This window comes from Bos indicus x Bos taurus, chromosome 5 (assembly GCF_003369695.1).
Source record: "Bos indicus x Bos taurus breed Angus x Brahman F1 hybrid chromosome 5, Bos_hybrid_MaternalHap_v2.0, whole genome shotgun sequence".
Classification (NCBI taxonomy): Eukaryota; Metazoa; Chordata; class Mammalia; order Artiodactyla; family Bovidae; genus Bos; species Bos indicus x Bos taurus.
The window spans coordinates 66506389-66527752 of record NC_040080.1 but is presented as its reverse complement, the minus strand read 5'-3'; the positions used below and the strand labels follow the sequence as shown (position 1 = coordinate 66527752).

The window sequence follows — 21364 nt, the reverse complement described above, 5'->3', positions numbered from 1 at the left end:
AGCATACACACACGCATACATCTTATATTATAGACAAGAATTAGTCAGATGGAGGAAGGTAGTGGTGAAGGACACTTCAGCTTAAGGAAAGAGCAGGTGCGATATGGAATAGTAAAACATCATGATGCTCAAGAACTACAGATAATCACATTTATTGCAGCAACACTTGCAGGTGTGTTAGAGGAAGAGCCTAGACCAGTAATTTTCAAACATTAGTGGACATCAGAATTACTTAGAGGATTTATTAATCTATAGTGTGCTGGGTCTCACTTCCAGAGCTTCATTCAGTAAATCTGAGGTGGTATCCAGAATCTGCATTTTCAACAAGATACCAGGTTATGATTATGTTGCTCAACTGGGGGCCACATTATGAGAACTACTAGGCAAGATCTATAAGCAGGAGCCAACTTTTTCTATCTTAGTTGATTAAAATTTAACTAGCAGGAAAAAAATAGCATTTGGAAAAAAAGATATGAAAAACCTATATAAAATAGAAATAGAAGTACCTGTTACAACTCACAACCAAGTTAACAGATAGGGGGATATATTTACATTTGTTTAATAAAGCTGTTTTAGCATTTTTTTTAAGTTTTTAAAAGAAAAATACGATATATTCACTATATAATATTTAAGCATTTCAAAAATATACAGCCACTTTCCAAAATCACCTATTAATAGTTTTTCAGGTATTCTTCTTTATTTGTATTTGTATGAAAATACAAATATATATAAACCTAAGTTGTTATGTGTATACACTTTAAAATAAATGTAATCATGTTTTGCCTTACAGCTTATTGTTACTGCATTTTTTATACTTTTAACAGTATTTTATATTAGTGCACATGGATCTACATCATTGTTTTTACAGTTGTGTAGTACTTTATTACACATGTGCAGCGATTTACCCATTTTCCTAGTGACTTTCAGTTTGCCACAGTTATAAATGATTCTGCCTTGGACATGCTGTACATGTGTCCTTGCAAAGCTATGCAAGTGCTTATAAGAGAGACATCTTTGGAACTGCTGGGTTCATGACTTTTCATAAATGATGTCATCTCTACTGCTTAGTTTTCTAGGGCAAGTGTAACAAATCACTACAAATTTTGTGACTTAAGACAATGGCTATTTATTCTCACACTTCACAAGGTGTCAGCTGGACTGCACTCCTTAAAGAGGCTCTAGGGGAGAATTTGCTCCATGCTTTTTCTAGTTGCTGGTGACAATCAGAAGTCTCTGGCTTCTGGTTACATCACTTTCTGCTCTGCCTCATTTTCATATCACTGCCTTCTTTCTGTGCTTTCCCTTCTGTGAGTCTGTCTCTAAACTCCCTTTGCCTCTCATAAGAATTTTGTATTTAAGGACCACCTGGATAATTCAGGATAAACTTCTCTCTCAAGAGTCTTACTTTATTCACCTCTTTTGCCATAGACTTGGTGGCATTCTGGAGGCTTGAAAATCCAAGGTTAAGGTGCTAGCAAATTCAGTGTCTGGTGAGAACCAGCTTCCTGGTTCATGGGTGGCCATCTTCACATGTCCTCACTTGGTAGAAGAGGAAAGGGAGCTCTCTTGGACCTCATTCATAAAGGCAATAATCCCGTTCATTCATAAGGGTCATGAGGGTGTCACTCTCATGACCTAATAGCTTTCCAAAGGCCCCACCTCAAAATTGATGATATTGGGGATTATGTATCTATGAATCAGGGCATGGGGCAATAGCGTTTTTGGTCTGTAGCATTCCATTTCTGACCTTCTAAAATCCATGTCCTTTGCTCACACAAAATACATCCATTCCATCCAAATAGTCTCAAATGTCTTAACTCATTCTAGATTCAACTCAAATTCTGAAATCCAAAGTCTCATATCATCCAAAACAGACATTGGTGAGACTTAAGGTATGATTCATTCTGAGACAAATTCCTCTCCATCTGGGAACCTGTAAAATCTTCCAAAATATAATGGTGAGACAGACATGGGGTAGACATTCCTATTCTGAAAGGGAAAGATGGAAAAATAGAAAGGGGTTAAAGGGGTAACAGGTCCCAAGTAAGTTCAGATCTCAACATTAGACCTTAAGGTTCAAGAATGATCTTTGACTGGATACTTGGCCTTCTGGACCCACTGCCTGTGGTCTCACCCATGAGCTCTCATGGGTTGGAGTTCCATGGCTAAGATACTCCTGGGTTTGAAATTGTATTCTGGTGGTTCTGAAGAATAGCTCAGTCCCCTGGGAACCACCGAGCATAAGCCTGGTAGGGGCTTTCTCTTGTAGCCCCACCCTTGCAGGAGTTCGGTGCCTGGGCTCTGCTCCTGCAGGATGGGGTCTTGTGCCCACAGTTCTCACTGAGTGAGAGCATCTTTTGGAATGTAGGTGGACACAGCCATGCCCCCACAGCTCTCACACTCTGTACACTGACAGAGATGGTGGGTGAAGAGGGGGGGAGTGTGGACACTGCCAAATTTTGCTGCCTGTGTCCTCCACAGGGGTGGCCACCATGGTATCAAAACAGAGCCCATGGGAGTTGCACCTGGGGCAGCCAAGGAGCGCAGTGCTGGAGTGCACAGAGCAGAGCCCACAGTGTGAGGCAGCACCTGGCAGCACAGCCCAAGTATCAGAGACTCAGGCAGCTCCTCCTTTGAATTTACTCTGCCTGTGGGGCCCTGTACTCTGGGCCTATAATAGGAGGGGCAGTCCTGTTGACTTCCAAATAACTTCAGGGTTATTCTTCCATTGTTTTCCACAATGGCTTCTGCTTCCCCTGAGATGGCTGACTAATCTTATCAAATGGTTTTTCATCCACACACTCAGGGCTCTCCTCCGACCCTATATGCTAATTCTTTTCGATATGAATGGGTCAAGGGCTCTTCACATCTTTAAGTTCTGATTAGCAATTTTGTCTTTTTGTCATTTCCCTCATCTCTCACTCTACTCTTTACAAGGAACCAAGGACACACATTTGATTAGAAATAGCTTCAGCTAAACATCCAATTTCATTACTCACAGTTCCACTCCAGAACTCCAAGATGAACATGATTCAACTGAGTTCTGTGCATCTTTATAACGAAGATTTCCTTCCCCCCATTGTCCTAACTTAATCACGATGTTAATGTCCTAAGTTAATCAGTTAATCACGATGGTGTGATCACTCACCTAGAGCCAGACATCCTGGAATGTGAAGTCAAGCAGGCCTTAGGAAGCATCACTACAAACAAACCTAGTGGAGGTGATGGAATTCCTGTTGAGCTATTTCAAATCCTGAAAGATGATGCTGTGAAAGTGCTGCACTCAATATGTCAGCAAATTTGGAATACTCAGCAGTGGCCACAGGACTGGAAAAGGTCAGTTTTCATTCCAATCCCAAACAAAGGCAATGCCAAAGAATGCTCAAACTACCGCACAAATGCACTCATCTCACATGCTAGTAAAGTGATGCTTAAAATTCTCCAAGCCAGGCTTCAGCAATATGTGAACCATGAACTTCCAGATGTTCAAGCTGGTTTTAGAAAAGGCAGAGGAACCAGAGATCAAATTGCCAACATCCGCTGGATCATCGAAAAAGCAAGAGAGTTCCAGAAAAACATCAATTTCTGCTTTACTGACTATGCCAAAGCCTTTGACTGTGTGGATCACAATAAACTGTGGAAAATTCTGAATGAGATGGGAATACCAGACCACCTGACCTGCCTCTTGAAAAACCTGTATGCAGGGCAGGAAGCAACAGTTAGAACTGGACATGGAACAACAGACTGGTTTCAAATAGGAAAAGAAGTACATCAAGGCTGTATATTTCACCCTGCTTATTTCACTTATATGCAGAGTACATCATGAGAAATGCTGGGCTGGAGGAAGCACAAGCTGGAATCAAGATTGCCGGGAGAAATATTAATAACCTCATATATGCAAATGACACCACCCATATGGCAGAAAGTGAAGAGGAACTAAAGAGCCTCTGGAGGAAAGTGAAAGAGGAGAGTGAAAAAGTTGGCCTAAAGCTCAACATTCAGAAAACTAAGATCATGGCATCTGGTCCCATCACTTCATGGCAAATAGATGGGGAAACAGTGGAAACAGTGTCAGACTTTATTTTTCTGGGCTCCAAAATCACTGTAGATGGTGACTGCAGCCATGAAATTAAAAGACACTTACTCCTTGGAAGGAAAGTTATGACCAACCTAGATAGCATATTAAAAAGCAGAGACATTACTTTGCCGACAAAAGTCTGTCTAGTCAAGGCTCTGGTTTGTCCAGGGGTCATGTATGGATGTGATAGTTGGACTATAAAGAAAGCTGAGCACAGAAGCACAGTCCCCAACTTTAGCTTGGTAAAATATTTTCAAGTGAAGACACTCACTCAGGACAAAGACTATATCTAAAGGTTACTAAAGCAAGGAAAAGACTAAACCGACAGTATGGTCTTAGTACCTTTTCTTAGACTCTCTTACGTGCTTAAGTTAAACAGCAATAAATTCTTTCAGTTTGTACCAAATTTGGGAGTGGGAGTAGAAAAGAGATCAATGGCGTGATCCCTCAAGTTCTAATAATCTCAATTTCTTTTCTATAATTCAGTAAATTTAGAGCCTCATAAAGAACTAAAAGTATTATTACTTGCACTAACTGAAATCAACTAATTTAAAAAATATTCCTCAAAGGATTATACTATAAAATGTGCTACCAGCTTGGACAGAAAATAATAGTGACTGTTGGAAATGTCAAATGACCAAGTGATTAAAATAACTCCAGTATATATAACTTGCCTTTGTCATGCACAGGATATAATACTATGGAAAATATAAATACATATAATAAACGTCAAGAAAGTGTTGTAACCCTATGAGCAAGTGACATTCATGCTGGTTCTTAGTTTGCTTATTTGTAAAAAGCCAGAGGATTAAGTGTTCTCTGAGGTCCCTTTCAGCTCATTTTTTGATTCTATGAGACTAGAACACAAAGATCTATTTTATAGACTTTTAACACATAAACTACAAATTTCTTTCTTTCTCTGGGAAAAAAAATCTACTGCTGTTAAAACGTAAGTAATGAATAGATAGACATTAATTGAGCAAGTTTTCCAAGATTCTAAAAACTATGGGCTGAACGAGAAAAATTCTTTTGAAAGAGTCATCTGAAGAAATTCCATTCCATACACAGACACAATTACATGTCTAATTAAACACAGAGACTACTAGAGGCCATGTATTAGTTCCTTAAGTGTGCTTAGAATTTTATTCAATTCCTAAATCACAGTTGAGTTCCTATAAAAGTTATTGTACAAGATCCTCAGAGGAACTGGTAGATGTTCAAATACTTTTTCATTTATCAAGATAAAATACTGAAGCATATTTTCACATTCTGTAATACATTCCCATAAAAGTGGGACAATTTGGTTCAATGATGCCAGCAAATCACTTGATTTGCTGAAAACAGCAAATCGTGAAAACAACACCTTGCCTGTTATATATTTTAAATGTTTTAAAGAATGATGTGATATTTCAATTCACACACTATGTATTTTGGTTCCCATATTTGCCAAATTTTAGGCCCTTAAATTAAAAAATATATATATACTGTACAACTACCAATTGGGAATGTGAGTCATATATTGGTAGATAAAATATCATGTTGAATAGAATTTAAATTGTCACTAAAGATATCATTAATAATGTATGAGTGGAAATAGTGTCAGACTTTATTTTGGGGGGCTCCAAAATCACTGCAGATGGTGACGGCAGCCATGAAATTAAAAGACGCTTGCTCCTTGGAAGAAAAGTTATGACCAACCTAGATAGCATATTGAAAAGCAGAGACATTACTTTGCCAACAAAGGTCCGTCTAGTCAAGGCTATGATTTTTCCAGTGGTCATGTATGGATGTGAGAGTTGGACTGTGAAGAAAGCTGAGCACTTAAGAATTGATGCTTTTGAACTGTGGTGCTGGAGAACACTCTTGTGAGTCCTTTGGACTACAAGGAGATCCAACCAGTCCATCCTAAAGGAGACCAGTCCTGGGTATTCATTGGAAGGGCTGATGCTGAGGCTGAAACTCCAATACTTTGGCCACCTGATGCGAAGAGCTGACTCATTGGAAAAGACCCTGATGCTGGGAGGGATTGGGGGCAGGAGGAGAAGTGGACAACAGAGGGTGAGATGGCTGGATGGTATCACCGACTTGATGCACATGAGTTTGGGTGAACTCCGGGAGTTGGTGATGGACAAGGAGGCCTGGTGTGCTGCGATTCATGGAGTCGCAAAAAGTCGGACACAACTGAGTGACTGAACTGAACTGAACTGACTATTTACAAACATGCCAAAAGGTATTCCTCTTGTCAAACTTACATATAAATTTTATGACACTGACATTGTGGGGATGTTAAGTGCAGTCATTTCTTATAAAAGATCAATAAAATCTAGCTGAAATGGGAGGCAGAGCTGAAAACGATCCTTCTCATAACGTTTTACAACACTGTCAAGATTCTCCATGAAAATCCTCTCAAAGGAATCCTTTCTGTGAAGCTCCGCAGAATTTTCGATTTCAAGCCTTTGTATTTAAAGTCAGATGTTATTGTTTTTTTTTTGTTTTTTTTGCAACACGGAACCTTTATTTTAATGTGATTACTGTACATCTGCAGTATTGGAGTAATCCTTTTATGAATGGAACTAGAAGAAACAATGACAAAACCAAACTGGCATTTGATGTGAATCCACAGGAGTTTAAGCTTCAAATCCAGCCAAGAAGTTTGTTACAATCTCTTTCAGCTTTGCATCTGACTCTTCTGAGATCTTTCCATCAGTCCTGATTTTGCCCAACAGGGCTTGATGTTGGCTGATAACGTGAGACAAGAAAGCATTCTCAAATTTTGTGATCTTGCTGGGCTCCAGCTTGTCAAGATACCCCCTGACACCCGCATAGATAACAGCCACTTGCTCTTCAATAGCCATGGGAGAATACTGTCCCTGCTTGAGCAGCTCACTCAAACGCACATCACGACTCAAGAGTTGTTGAGTGGCAGCATCAAGGTCAGAACCGAACTGGGCAAAAGCAGCAACCTCACGATACTGAGCCAACTCCAGTTTCATAGTACCTGCCACCTGTTTCATGGCCCTGGTTTGGGCAGCAGATCCGACATGGGACACAGACAAACCAACATTAATGGCAGGGCGGATACCTTTGTAGAACAATTCTGTTTTCAAGAAGATCTGTCCATCAGTGATGGAAATGACATTTGTTGGAATGTAAGCAGACACATTACCAGCTTGTGTTTCGATGACTGGTAGAGCAGTCAAGGAGCCACCACCAAAAACATCGCTCATTTTAGCTGCTCTCTCCAGGAGTCAGGAGTGCAGGTAGAATACATCACCAGGATAGGCCTCACGACCAGGGGGTCGGCAGAGCAGCAGAGACATCTGACGATAAGCAACCGCCCGTTTGGATAAGTCATCATAAATGATCAAAGCGTGTTTGCCATTATCCCTAAAATATTCTCCCATTGAACATCCAGAATAAGGAGCCAGGTACTGAAGTGGGGCAGCATCTGAAGCAGTAGCTGAAACCACAATGGTATACTTCATGGCATCTGCATCTGTAAGTCTCTTCACCAACTGGGCAACAGTGGATCTCTTTTGACCAATAGCAACATAGATACAGTACAGCTTCTTCTTTTCATCAGTTCCATCATTGAATCGTTTCTGGTTAATGATAGTGTCAATTGCAATTGACATTTTGCCAGTCTGTCGGTCACCAATAATCAGCTCACGCTGACCACGACCAATCGGCACCAAGCTATCCACAGCCTTAATGCCAGTTTGCATTGGTTCCGTCACAGAGATTCGAGGAATGATCCCAGGGGCTTTCAAGCCAACTCATCTTCGGGCCTTGGAACCAATTGGACTCTTTCCATCAATGGCATTACCGAGGGCATCGACTACACGACCCAGCAGCTCCTCGCCAACTGGAACATCTACAATAGCCCCAGTTCTCTTCACAATATCTCCTTCCTTAATAAGTTTATCATTTCCAAACACGACAACACCAACATTGTCAGGCTCCAAGTTCAGAGACATACCCTTTAAACCTGAAGAAAACTCTACCATTTCTTCTGCTTGAACATCTCTTAACCCATGTACCCGAGCAATACCATCACCAATACTTAAAACACGCCCAGTCTCTTCAAGGTCAACAGAGGTATCAGCTCCAAGAATACGCTCTTCAAGAATAGAGGACACCTCAGCAGTGCCTGTCTTCTGCAGACAAGAGTTAGAGGCATGCAGGTTCCTTGCAGCAATGAAGGATGATCCCAAAGCATTTTTGGAGACCAGCCCCACTTGCCGAGGGAGGGCGCAGGCCATGGCCACGGCGACGCGCACGGACAGCATCTTCGCAGCTTCCCTTGAGGTGTTTCCCCCGCAGCCGCAGCCTCGAGACTGACTGGGCTAAAGTCAGATGTTATTGTTATCTGATATTCCCTGAACACTGATAATGAAGGTGGTGCTGACTGGAACACAAATGAACCCAAAGTTAAATATAACTTAGATGAGAGCCTCTGAAGCTACTGAAAAGAAATAAATTGGTTCAATCTTCCTTGTCACTTCTAGAAGGTCACCAGAAAGAAGCATCATCCCAAATGCAGAGAAAAGAAAAACTCCTTTCTCTTCCTCCTTTCCTTACTGTACTAGTCAAGACTGTGAATACCATAAAAATACACAAACCAAAGCAGACGTCTGAGAAGTGATGAAACACCCGTACTATACCAAATTGGAAAGAATGAAATTCTGGGAAACATTTCGCCTTTGCACACTGCATTCTTCTTTCTCCCCCTTAGTTTTCTCCTAAGCACCTGTAGGCTCCCTTCTTTCAGGTTTGGCTGCCAACTGGTCAAGGAAGATACCAATAAGCACAAGCATCATTTTTTTTTTTTTTTTTTTGGCTGTACTGAGTCTTGATTGCTGCCTGGAGTATTTTCTAGTTGAGGCGAGTGAGGACTACTCTCTAGTTGCGGTGTTCAGGCTTTTCATTGCAGTGGCTTCTCCTGTTGCAGAACACAGACTCTAGGGTGCTCAGGCTTCAGCAGTTGTGGCTCCTGGGCACCAGAACACAGGCTCAATAGCTGTGGGTCACCAGCCCAGTTGTGCAGCATGGGGGGACCTTCCCAGATCAGGGATCGAACCTGTGTCTCTTGCACTGGCAAGCAACTTCTTCACTGAGTCACCAGGGAAGCCCTCAAGCATCATCTTGATCCTAATTTAACTTCTCTACCTTTAAATTATTTTATTAGTTTAATTTTGTTTCCACCTGGCCCTTTCACCTTACATCCTAGCATCAACCCATTCTCCCAGACCAGAGATTCTCCTGCCTGATCAGGGACCATTCTGCTCCAGGTTCATTCTTTGCTGCCGATTGGATGAAGAGCTCTCACTTCCTTGCCTTAAGGCCTCCTTTATAGCCCTTCTTGCTCCACAAGAGTGCCAACTTTCCAAACCTGGGAACTACAGGAAGAGGATTCCTATCTTTGACTGCCATGGGAAACCATTGAAAACAAACTTGCCTTCCAGTTGGGTGAAAAAGACATCCTTCTTTTCTCCTGTGATTCATTTACTTATCATTGTTAATGAAGTCTCTCATTTTTTCAAAAAAATTTTTGATGTGGACCATTTTTAAAAAGGTCTTAATTGAATTTCTTACAATCTTGCTTCTGTTTCTTATGTTTTGGCTTTTTGGCCACAAAGCATGTGGGATATTAGCTCTCTGACCAGGGATTAAAATTGTACTGTAGGTACCCCCTGCACTGAAAGGCAAAATCTTAACCACTTGACTGCCAGGAAAGTCCCATTGAAGTCTCTCTTGTCTGTCTATGGGATTTGGCTCCGATCATTTTCACACTTTATTTTTAATTTAGGTCTTATTTTTAATTTTCTTTAGCCTACAAAACATTTATCTTCTCAAGCCTAAAAATAGCAAGAAAATATAACCTTCTCTAGAGCCTCTTTTTCTCTTGTGCTGTCAACTATATTTCTTTCTTCTTCACTTCAAAACTTCACACAAGGGCTGCCTTTCTTTGTAACTTCTCTTTCTTACCACCTAATCCTGCTGCTGCTGCTACTGCTAAGTCACTTCAGTCGTGTCCGACTCTGTGTGACCCCATAGACAGCAGCCTACCAGGCTCCCCCGTTCCCTGGGATTCTCCAGGCAAGAACACCGGAGTGGGTTGCCATTTCCTTCTCCAATGTATGAAAGTGAAAAGTGAAAGTAAAGTCGCTCAGTCATGTCTGACTCTTAGTGACCCCATGGATTGCAGCCTACCAGGCTCCTCTATCCATGGGATTTTCCAGGCAAGAGTACTGGAGTGGGGTGCCATTGCCTTCTCCGACCACCTAATCCTATTTCCTTGTTAAAATCTGTCTTTCTCTTGCAAGTGTCACTGAATACATTTTCTCCTCAAGATGAGCAATGACTTCCTAATCTCCAAAGCCACTGAGCATTATCTCACTAAAACTGTGTAAAATATTTAGCAATTATTTCACTGGATCTTGTCTTTGAGACTCGGGCTTCTATCACACTATATTCCTAGACCCTCTGCTCCATGACTACTTTTCCTCTTCAGGTCCAACATAAGTTCTCATAAACATTATCTTGTTGATTCTCTTCTCTCTTTATAGATCCTTCATAGTATTTTCTACCTTTACAAATTCAGCTAACAATTTTATCCTTGATGTGTTCCAATTCTCCATGTTGTTGTTATTGTTGTTGTTGTTGTTCAGTCACTAAGTCCTGTCAAACTCTATGTGACATCACAGACTGCAGAACGCCACAGACCACAGCACACCTCGCTTCCCTGTCCTCCACTTCTACCGGAGTTTGTTCAAGTTCATGCCCATTGAGTCTGTGATGCTGTCCAACAGTCTCATCCTCTGTTGCCTTTCTCTCCTTTTGCTTTCACTCTTTCCCAGAATCCCCTGTGTCAATCTGTTTCCTAAGTTATAGTTTTTCATTTCTCACTGCTTACTGCGTGTGTGCTCAGTTGCTTCAGTCGTGTCTGAATCTTTGCAACCCCATGGACTGTAGCCCACCAGGCTCCTCTGTCCATGGGATTCTCCAGGCAAGATTTCTGGAGTGGGTTGCCGTGCCTTCCTATAGGATATCTTCCAGACCCAGGGATCGAACCCTCAGCTCTTAAGTCTCCTGAATTGGCAGGTGAGTTCTTTACCACTGGGCTTCCCTGATGGCTCAGTTGGTAAAGAATCCTCCTGCAATTCAGGAAACCCCGGTTCAATTACAGGGTCAGGAAGATCTGCTGGTGAAGGGAAAGGCTATCCACTCCAGTATTCTGGCCTGGAGAATTCCATGGACTCTATGGTCGGTCCATGGGGTCACAAAGAGTCGGACACGACTGTGCGACTTTCACTTTCTTTACCACTAGCACCACGTGGGAAGCCCTACTGCTTCCTAGGGATTTTCAAAAGATGCCCTACTGAAATGTTAACTGCCCCAAGTTTTTTAACCTTAATAAAGGCTGGTCCCTAGGCTGAAAGAGGCTGAAAGATCCTGAGTCCTTTCTTCCCCTTTCTTTCATGCCTCTTTTTTCTTTAATAGCCCTTGAATGTGTCTTTTTTTCCATTTCTCTTTTTGACCACCTTGGTTCACACCTCTTTTCCCTTCACACAGTCCCCTAAGGAACTCTCTCAACTTAATTTCCCATCCTTGCCTCCCACACCTCTCCATACATCCAGCTTCTCTTCAGAATTAATCTCTCCAAAGGACTCTTCATACACAATATCAAGTATACGTCAATAAAAATAATTTAAAGAAAATTAATAAAATAGTAGTTAATTAAAAAAAAAAAATAAAAACTTCTCAGACTGGGTTACTCTGTCACTCAAAAATTTCAATGGAATCCCACAGCATGAATCCAAGGCATTACAAAAGTGGACTACATTAAATTTGTCTTGCTCATTTTTACCATTCTGTTTGTTTTAAATTGCAAAATACTATATCAGAAAAGTAGGAATTACATGTAAATGATCAGGTAGACTTGAGAAATTCTTTAATAAATGATGCATTTATTTCACAATTTCTGGAAGTCTGTTTATTAACATATTCACTATGCTAATAGGCATTTCAATTTGTTTAATTGTGGAGTGAAGAACTCCCAGACTTTTGTACAGGAAGCTTTTTTCCAAGAAATTCACTTTCTCTACCTTTACCCAACCCTCCTGCATTGTCACATGACGAAATCCCACACATCCTTCCACACACTGCCTTGTAAAATAAAATCACAAAATTGTATCTAAGAAAGAAAAATCAGCCTAAATTCTCAAATAAAGCTATTTGATTATAGCATACTATATTTTGATTTTTAAATTACTCATGTCTTTCTCCTACTGGGGACTATAAGTATCTTGAGGCCATGAACCATGAATAAGTTATATTCTCTATTAATGCCTATACCAGGAACTTCAGCCGAGTATTGCAGGATATGCAAAATTTCACACAATTTTAAAAATAATATTTCACTTCTTCTAGCTCTCAAGATAGGGAAATTCACGTACATTCAATTATATAAACTAGCCCTTAAAAATAACATAATAACTCTAACATGTAGTTTGTTACTCATGCATACAAATTCTAAAATAGACATTGGTGCTAGAGTCATTATCCAGAGATAATGATAAAGCTTAGATCTATTCAATGGATTTAGATTAAAAGGTTGAATTTATTTCAATAAATAGGGTGCAGGATTCACAAAGGACTAAATAAAAATCAGATAAAAGAAATTTGGTCTCACAAAAAGCTGAAGGCCAGCTGAGTTCTTGTCAAACATTTTGGAATTTCTAGGATTAATTTTACCCAGTTCAGTTGAGTTTAAACAGTCAAAATTCATCACCACAGACCTTGAGGAACGAAGCTGTGTTTATGGACTCCTGGGGTCTCATGGCTCTATCTGGTTCTACACAGGCCCTTCTAACTGATGGAAGTTATTAGATCTTTCATTCTAACCCTATTCTGAGAGGAGTTGGGAGTGACTAAGCCATATTCTTCAAGGAATTAAGAAGAAAATAACCTGACTGTCATTGATTCCAGTTATTCTCACAGCTGAGTAACAGAGTGATCCACATTCAAATCTAAGAGATTATGAAATGCTGTAGATTGAATCACTATTTGAAATATTATGTTCGGTCACACTTGACCTTAAAAAAGGGCTTGCAAAATGAGAACTACTCTTCACCCCTTTTCAATCTTCACCATGATTACACCTTGTTCTAATTTGTATGCTCCTCCTGGTGAACAGGGAGATTATTATAGTAGATAATCTGGTTAGGAAACAATAATGTCAACAATTTTTCTACAATTTTTGAAGCAGTTCTATTTCTTAAAATTGCTTGTGATGAACCATGAAGGCTTCTAGATTCAGAGGAGGACAGTATATTTATTTATGCAGAGAGTTTGTTCTGATACAGGTAAAACTGAGGTTCCAAACTATTCTTATAGAACTGAAGATGATTCTAGGAATCTATTTGCATGAATTGACAACTCTGTTTTCTTTTGTTTCTTGTGCTATGTGGCTATAGGCAGAGAGCAGAATATATAGATACCCAGGAGAGAGTAAAAAATAAACAAGATGGATGGCATGGTGTCCATACTGTCCAGCCTGCAGGTTCCAGTGGACAGTTTCAAGACAGAAGCTAAAGTAACTGTTTTCCTGAGAGACTGAAGCTTTGTACACAGCAAAAGTTTGAGATTCTGATGAGAAAATTTGGTGAAGATATGGACAAAGAACATTTTTGCCATTATAGCCTGCACCTAAGCTTTGTGTCCTGCAGAATAGTTACTTTGGAAGCATCAAGAGACAATATCCTTTATGTAGGCAATGCTTCCACTGAGGGCATTAGCAATGGTGACAAACAGTTATGAAAACACTCATTTGATCTTTCTTTGAGCTCATGTGATTCCCAGAAATACTTGGCTGTAGACTTGTTGGAGAATTTGAGGCCCTTGTGAAGTCAAGTAAAGGGTAAAGATTCAGAAAAACTGAGTTTATTAATAGCAATCTGACTCCATATTCAGTAAACATTCAACAAATATTAATTGAAAGCCTACTATGTACCTAGAACAGTGGCTACTGCTGCTGCTGTTGCTAAGTCACTTCAGTTGTGTCCAACTCTGTGTGACCCCAAAGATGGCAGCCCACCAGGCTCCACCATCCCTGGGATTCTCCAGGCAAGAACACTGGAATGGGTTGCCATTTCCTTCTCCAATGCGTGAAAGTGAAAAATGAAAGTGAAGTCATTCAGTCGTGTCCGACTTGTAGCAACCCCATGGACTGCAGCCTATCAGGCTCCTCTGTCCATGGGATTTTCTAGGCAAGAGTACTAGAGTGGCTTGCCATTGCCTTCTCTGAGAACAGTGGCTACAGTGTTGAACAAAACAAATTTCAACCTACAGATGTGTATTTTAGTGGAGGAGAGAGGCAAAAAGTAAGTTAAAAATATAAACAAGAATAATTACAGATCAATGCCCTATATAACAAAATTAAATAGGGCATTATGATAAAGAATCTTTATTCAGGGGTGGGGTAAACAAAAATGTAGTCAATAAAAGTAAAATGAGAAGGAATTTTTGTTTTATTTGCTTCTAAAGAGTAGGGCTTCCTTGGTGGCTCAGCAGTTAAGAATCCACCTTCCAATACAGGAGACAGGGGTTTGATCCCTGGGTCAGGAAGATCCCTTGGAGAAGGAAATGGTAACCCACTCTAATATAAGGCCTATAAAACTCAAGGGTGTTTTTCAAATTTGGTTAACTGGAAAATACTGTATTGGAAAATGTCCCCCATGCTCTACCATGCTGAGCCCCATGGCTCTTTTTTTTTTTTTTTTTTACTATTTCCTTATTTTAACTGGAGGCTAATTACTTTACAATATTGTGTTGGCTTTTACCATACATTGACATGAATCAGCCACGGATGTACATGTGTCCCACCATCCTGAACCCCCATCCCACCTCCATCCCAACCCCATCCCTCTGGGTTGTCCCTGAGCGCCAGCTTTGGGTGCCCTGCTTCATGTATCGAATTTGCACTGGTCATCTATTTTACATATGGTAATATACAAGGCTCTTGAAAGCTCTCAGGACAAACTCACTTCTCCCCCGCTTCATGTTTTCTTGGCTATGGGTCCCAGGGACTCAGTCTGTTTTCTTATCATCTTGTCTGTTGCCTCTCTGTCCTTTGAAAAGTTCTACTCTTGCAATTATGACATCAAAGTGGGAGAGTCTCCCTAAACCTGCCTTTCCTCAGTGCTTCTAAATACACAGAAAACTCCTTTCTTTTTCAGGTTATTACTAATCATCCCTGTGGGGAGAGGAAAAATGATAAAAATGGATAAGATTCTCTGCTTATAAAGTATTAACTGTGCTGGCCCTCAATTACAGATCCTGCCTCTCTCTCAGATGAAAATTAAAGTGGAAATGAGTTTCTATTCTGAGCTTTTATTCCTAGAGATAAGGCTTATCAAGCTTCTTCCTTTATTCTAATTCTGCCCTGATGATGAAATCAAAGTAGAACATTGTTTTTCATATCTTGTTTCCAGCATTCATTCATTCATTCACTCACTTTACATTTACTGGGTATCTCATTTCATGCCAAAGAATGGGCCAGACATTAGAAACATAAAGATGACTAAGATATAAGATACTGTTCCAGGCCTAAAAAATTACTCAATCCAGGAAGCAAGTTATGAAATGGATGATAACATTATGGTATGGCAAACATCATTAGATGGGTAAATTCAGATTTATATGAAGCTAAGAGGAGGATCACCTAGAATATATGGTGATAGTCAAGAAACAGTCTCCAGAAGAGCTGATGTAACACTGATTTGGCAGAAGTGAGTCTTGAAAGATGCATGGGAGCTTCTAGGATGGATTGAGGTAGACTGAGATTGGAAGTGGTAATAGATGACCAAAAAAAAAAAAAATACCAGTTGGTATGTCCTAGAAATGAGAGACATGGCACCATGATATGATTGGGGAAGTAGAGGAGCAAATAGCCTATTTGTCTTAAAGTTTTGGAACTTATGTTCTGTGTTTAGAGCAAGGGAATGATTTAGTTAGTTTGCATTTTGGAAAATAATCCCAGAGGTAAGTCAGAGAAGATGGCTGAAGGAAGACAGAGGATATATCAACAAAGTAGTTAAATTCTATTGCAGTAATGTAGACAAGCCATCACAAAGCAGTAGCTACAGGGACAGAGAGAAGAGCACACTTACTAAAAATAATAATAGTTATAAAAATTTGTTAATGGACACACAACATAAAAAGAGGTAAATTTTGACATCACAAACATAAAATGTGGGGGGTGGAAAAGAGAGGGTATTTTGTTATGCAACAGAGGTTAAATTATCATAATAAAATAGACTGTTACACATATAAGATGCTTAATGTTAGTCTCATGGTCAAAACGAAGCAAAAACCTACAGAAAATACACAAAAGATCAAGAGGTGGCACTAGTGGTAAAAATCCAACTGCCAATGCAGGCGACACAAGAGATGCAGTTCCATCCCTGGGTAGGGAAGATTGCTTGGCATGGAAATCCACTCCAGTATTCCTGCCTGGAGAATCCCATGGACAGAGGAGCCTGGCGGGCTACAGTCCATGGGATCTCAAAGAGTCAAACAGGACTGAAACAACTTAACACTCACAGGGTATGTGTGCTCAGTTAGCCCCGTCGGACTCTTTGTGACCCCATGGACTGTAGACCACCAAGCACCTCTGTCCATGGAATTATCCAGGTAAAAATATTTGAATAGGCTGGCATTTCCTCCTCCAGGGGATTTTCCCGGTCCACGGATTGAACCCGAGTCTCTTAACATCTCTTTCATTGCCAGGCTGATTCTTTACCACTGCACCACCTGGAAGTCAAATTAAGGCACAGTACTAAGGAAAATTGCCAACATCCATTGGATCATCGAAAAAGCAAGAGAGTTCCAGAAAAACATCTATTTCATTGACTATGCCAAAGCCTTTGACTGTGTGGATCACAATAAACTGGAAAATTCTGAAAGAGATGGGAATACCGGACCACCTGACCTGCCTCTTGAGAAATCTGTATGCAGGTCAGGAAGCAACAGTTAGAACTGGACATGGAACAACAGACTGGTTCCAAATAGGAAAAGGAGTTCGTCAAGGCTGTATATTGACACCCTGCTTATTTAACTTCTATGCAGAGTACATCATGAAAAACGCTGGGCTGGAAGAAGCACAAGCTGGAATCAAGATTGCTGGGAGAAATATCAATAACCTCAGATATGTAGATGATACCACCCTTATGGCAGAAAGTGAAGAGGAACTTAAAAAGCCTCTTGATGAAGGTGAAAGAGGAGAGTGAAAAAGTTGGCTTAAAGTTCAACATTCAGAAAACGAAGATCATGGCATCTGGTCCCATCACTTCATGCCAAATAGATGGGGAAACAGGGGAAACAGTGTCAGACTTTATTTTTTTGGGCTCCAAAATCACTGCAGATGGTGACTGCAGCCATGAAATTAAAAGAAGCTTCCTCCTTGGAAGAAAAGTTATGACCAACCTAGATAGCATATTGAAAAGCAGAGACATTACTTTGCCAAAAAAGGTCCATCTAGTCAAGGCTATGGTTTTTCCAATGGTCATGTATGGATGTGAGAGTTGGACTGTGAAGAAGGCTGAGTGCCGAAGACTTGATGCTTTTGAACTGTGGTGTTGGAGAAGACTCTTGAGAGTCCCTTAGACTGCAAGCAGATCCAACCAGTCCATTCTGAAGGAGATCAGCCCTGGGATTTCTTTGGAAGGAATGATGCTAAAGCTGAAACTCCAGTACTTTGGCCACCTCATGTGAAGAGTTGACTCATTGGAAAAGACTCTGATGCTGGGAGGGATTAGGGGTAGGAGGAGAAGGGGATGACAGAGGATGAGATGGCTGGATGGCATCACTGACTCGATGGACGTGAGTCTGAGTGAACTCCGGGTGTTGGTGATGGACAGGGAGGCCTGGAGTGCTGTGATTCATGGGGTCACAAAAAGTCGGACACGACTGAGCAACTGAACTGAACTAAGGGAAATCATAAATTCATAAAAGAAGACAGCAAGAATAAAAAGCAAGAATAATGGAGCAAGCAATGGGCCAAGAAAGACAGCAAGAATAATGGAGCTAGAAAGTAGCCAAAAAATAATTAGCAAGATGGTGTTAGTAAATCCTCACCCATCAATAATTACTTTAAATGAAAGCAGATCAAATTGGTGTAGAATGGCTAAATGGACAAAAAAAAGACTCAGCTATATACAGCCTATAAGAGACTTACTTCAGTTTTAAGAAATGTTCTAATTTATGTAAATGTCACTTGAAATATGTATTTATTAAAAATACCTGTGGTATATAAGCTATATAATAAATACCAATGTTCTATTATCTGCTTAGTAGATGAAAATACTGTAGGAAGGAACTATATATTGTCTCCTCTCCCTCTATTTTTATTTATTGCATTGTTTCCTTTTTTAATGTAACATATTTTAATTCTCTAAAACACTATAACTATTCAAAGTAATCCTGAGTAAGAAAAAAGTGATTTCTTAGTTTTCTGTTTTCTAGAATTTCAAGCTCAGTTATTAGTAAAGGCTGACCTAATTGTCAATGATTGTTTTTCAAGTACATTTGCTGTGCTTGAATAAATAAATGATAATAAAAATCCAATAATTACTAAATAGATTTTACAAAAGTATTAGGCTTACTGTTAGGAAAAAAATCAGCAGCTACATGACATTAAAAAAAAAGGGTAGGGCTATATCAGCCTATTAAAAAAACATTAAAATTATACTTTTAAAGAATAAAAATTTAATTTAAAATGATTAAACTATTAAAAATGCATATGTCTCTCAATATAAAAGAAATTGAATTTTTCATCCAATTAGTGAAGAGCATAGTAAAAATACTAAAAAATGAGGTAGATTGTTTTTACCTAGCAGCATAATAAATCAGAAGCAAACTCTGTCAAATATTAGTCATTGAGAACATCAATCTGTACAATGACTCTGCTGTCAACTTCAGGTTTGAGGCTTAATCATTTCAGGACCAAGAAAACCATGAGTCATATTTTACCCAAGAGACATTTGGCAACACATATTCATGCTGCTACCCTCATAAATTTCTTGACAATTTGCCTGAAGGTCAATTGGCAATGAAATAATAGAAATTATAAGTTCTGAACAGATTATGTGAAGGCGGATTTAATGAGTATTTCACTTGCATTGTCATTGGGACTCATGTATATAACCACTAGGAAATATGAACTAGTCTGCAAAACTAGTAAAACACATAATAGTCCTGGAGTGCCCTTAAAGAGTACATGCATAATGTGTAAGCACTGAATAACATCAGAATACTTGGCTCCAGGTCATTTATTCTAAAGTAGTAGCATTTTTAAAAAATTATACCCAAAGAAGCATAATTCACTAGTTTATGATACCTACATGCATCATATTTATTTAAAGACTATGATGCAATTATGGTAGATTGAAAAATTAGCCAAATTGGCCAGAAATTATTCCCCCTTTCTATGGTATCTACCTCTTTAAATAGTTCTTCACATTTACTGGGGGCTTGGCCATGTGACTTGCTGTGTGTATTAGTCTATGAGGGCTGCCATAACACAGTATCATATATTGGGTGGCAGATTGGATGGCTTAAACAATTTATTTTCTCACACTTCTAGAGGCTAGAAGCTGTAATCAGGATGCCAGTGTAGTCAGGTTCCACTGAAAGCCTTTTCCTTGATTTGCAGAAAACTGCTTCTTCACTGTGTGCTTACATTGCCTTTCTTGGTGCATTTGTTCTTATTCAGTCACTAAGTCATGTCTGACTATTTTGACCCTATAGACTGCAGCATGTGAGCTTCTCTGTCCTCCATTTCATTGAATTGGTGAGGCTATCTAACCATGAGTTAGTGACGCTATCTAACAGTAGTGCATGGATACAGCCAAAGACAGATCAAGCTCTCTGGTGCCTCCGCATATAAGGGCAATAATTCCATCAGACTAGATCTCCCACCTCATAACCTAATTACTTGCCAAAGGTCCCGTCTCTTAAAACCATTACTTGGGGGGTTAAGACTTCCACATATGAATTGGGGAGGACACAAACATTCGGTCCATAATGCCGTGGCTAAAGGAATACTTGCAAATATAAAACTAGTAGTTACTTGAATACCATTTGAGCCCCTCTCTTGCTGTTCTTGGAACCCTTGTCATCACTACTCTGAAAGGAACCTTCACTAGCCTGCTGGATAATGAGACATGTGGCCTTACTCATTTTCATTCTTGCTGACCCAGACTAGCTAACTCATGAATAAAATAACCTGAGAGCTCAGGACTATAACCATAGATTATAACCACTCTCCCCACCTGACTAGATCCTTCAAATATCAACACTAATTCATACATGACCTGGGTTCATATTATCTCTCCTTGGATATTGTGATATAAATTACTTTATTTCATCAAAGTCCTTCCAGAAGAAACTTCTTTCTATCATTTGTTTCACAAATATTTATCAAGCAACTCCTACATGGAGTTCTAAGTGTTAGCATTAGGGCTACCATGATGGAACAAGATGTGGTCCATAACTTCACAGAATATACAATTATTTGGAGATAGCAAACAATAAGAAGGAAAATTATAATAATCTGTGGCAACTGTTCTCAGCTGGAGTTATTTGAAACACAGACAGTGATTTGAGTGACCATTTTCTGAGTTCTAATAATATTACATAAATATTATGCATCTCAGTGCATGGGAGGTAATTCAATCCATTGCAGGACTTAAGGCATTAGCTTTAATTTTCTTATCAAAGGTTTAATTTCTTTCATCAAACTTTAGTTGAGAAAAACTTGTCTATGATAATAACTATTGTACTTGGAAGTACAATTAAACCAGCTGAGGAGATCATAAATATATTTTGGTTGAGTCTGGAATAATGAGATGATTTAGTGAAGTGAAAAGAAATGAGAAAAATGATCCCGACAAGAATATTTTGCAAAGGTTCCTAGTAAAAGAGATGCTGGTATATTTAGACAGCTAATGGAAAAAGTTGACTCTGTCAGACAACCAATGATGCTGCAGAAAATGTCATAGCAGAGTCCAACAGAGACTGAAGCCATTTGAAGAACTGATACACTAAATGAAATATTCATCTTTACAAAGCATTTTCAACATTAAGTTCAGTGTTATGGGGGAGAAATGGATATTGTGATATTTTCTTCATTGCTACCAATATCCTCCTAAATGAGACAGTTATTCACTATTTCTATTAGTGAATAGTTATTCACTATTTATATGAGACAGTTATTCACTATTT

The 21364-nt window shown here is 39.5% G+C and overlaps 1 protein-coding gene and 3 pseudogenes across 9 annotated transcripts in view; all 4 read right to left on the bottom strand.

The window, feature by feature from the left end:
- Positions 1-21364, bottom strand: part of SLC16A7 (solute carrier family 16 member 7) — a 195865-nt gene that overhangs the window by 81384 nt on the left and 93117 nt on the right. The window lies entirely within an intron of this gene.
- Positions 6579-7640, bottom strand: LOC113892907 (annotated as a pseudogene). The gene has a single exon (XR_003511166.1). The product of XR_003511166.1 is annotated as an ATP synthase subunit alpha, mitochondrial pseudogene (transcript).
- On the bottom strand, positions 6579-8316 carry LOC113892909 (annotated as a pseudogene). The gene has a single exon (XR_003511168.1). The product of XR_003511168.1 is annotated as an ATP synthase subunit alpha, mitochondrial pseudogene (transcript).
- On the bottom strand, positions 6579-8427 carry LOC113892908 (annotated as a pseudogene). The gene has a single exon (XR_003511167.1). The product of XR_003511167.1 is annotated as an ATP synthase subunit alpha, mitochondrial pseudogene (transcript).